Source organism: Orycteropus afer, unplaced genomic scaffold (genome assembly GCF_000298275.1).
Source record: "Orycteropus afer afer isolate SDZICR_OR568_19922 unplaced genomic scaffold, OryAfe1.0 scaffold00014, whole genome shotgun sequence".
NCBI lineage: Eukaryota > Metazoa > Chordata > Mammalia > Tubulidentata > Orycteropodidae > Orycteropus > Orycteropus afer.
Window position 1 is genome coordinate 21,434,345 of NW_006921601.1, and position 641 is coordinate 21,434,985.

Consider the following 641-nt stretch of genomic DNA (forward strand, 5'->3'; position numbering starts at 1 on the left):
TGCTTATACTTTCAATCATGTATTGAAATTTATTTATATATGCCTAAAGCACTTGACTGCTAACCAGAAGGCTGGTGGTTCAAACCCACCAGCCACTCCTCAGAAGGAAGAGGGGGCAATCTACTTCCGTAGTGATACTGCCTCGCAAACCCAAGGAGGGGTCTCTATGAGTCGGGTCCAACTCGACAGCACATAACAAGAAGACATTGACTGGATTATTTCATTGAACGTCTACTTTGGATAGGGTGTTTGGGAACAGAGGGATGAATGAAGCATAGCATCTAACCCCCAAAGAGTTCACAGTTTCTAAGAGAGTATAAATAATGAAGAAAACATATAAGCAGGATATGCTTATAGGTTATGATAACCCATAAATTGAGTTTGAATCCAGACTCCACACTGGTTTTGAGAACTTGGGCATGTTGTTAATCTTCCTAAGCCTCAGTTTTCTCATCTCTAAAACAGGACAGTAATTCAACTGATGCATAGTTGTTATAAAGCATAAATTATTACTTTTAATGATGTGTTGTTGTTGTTGTTATGTGCCATCAAGTCGGCCCCGACTCATAGCGACCCCTCCTTGGGTTTCCGAGGCAGTATCACTACGGAAGTAGGATTGCCCAACCTTCCTTCCGAGGAGT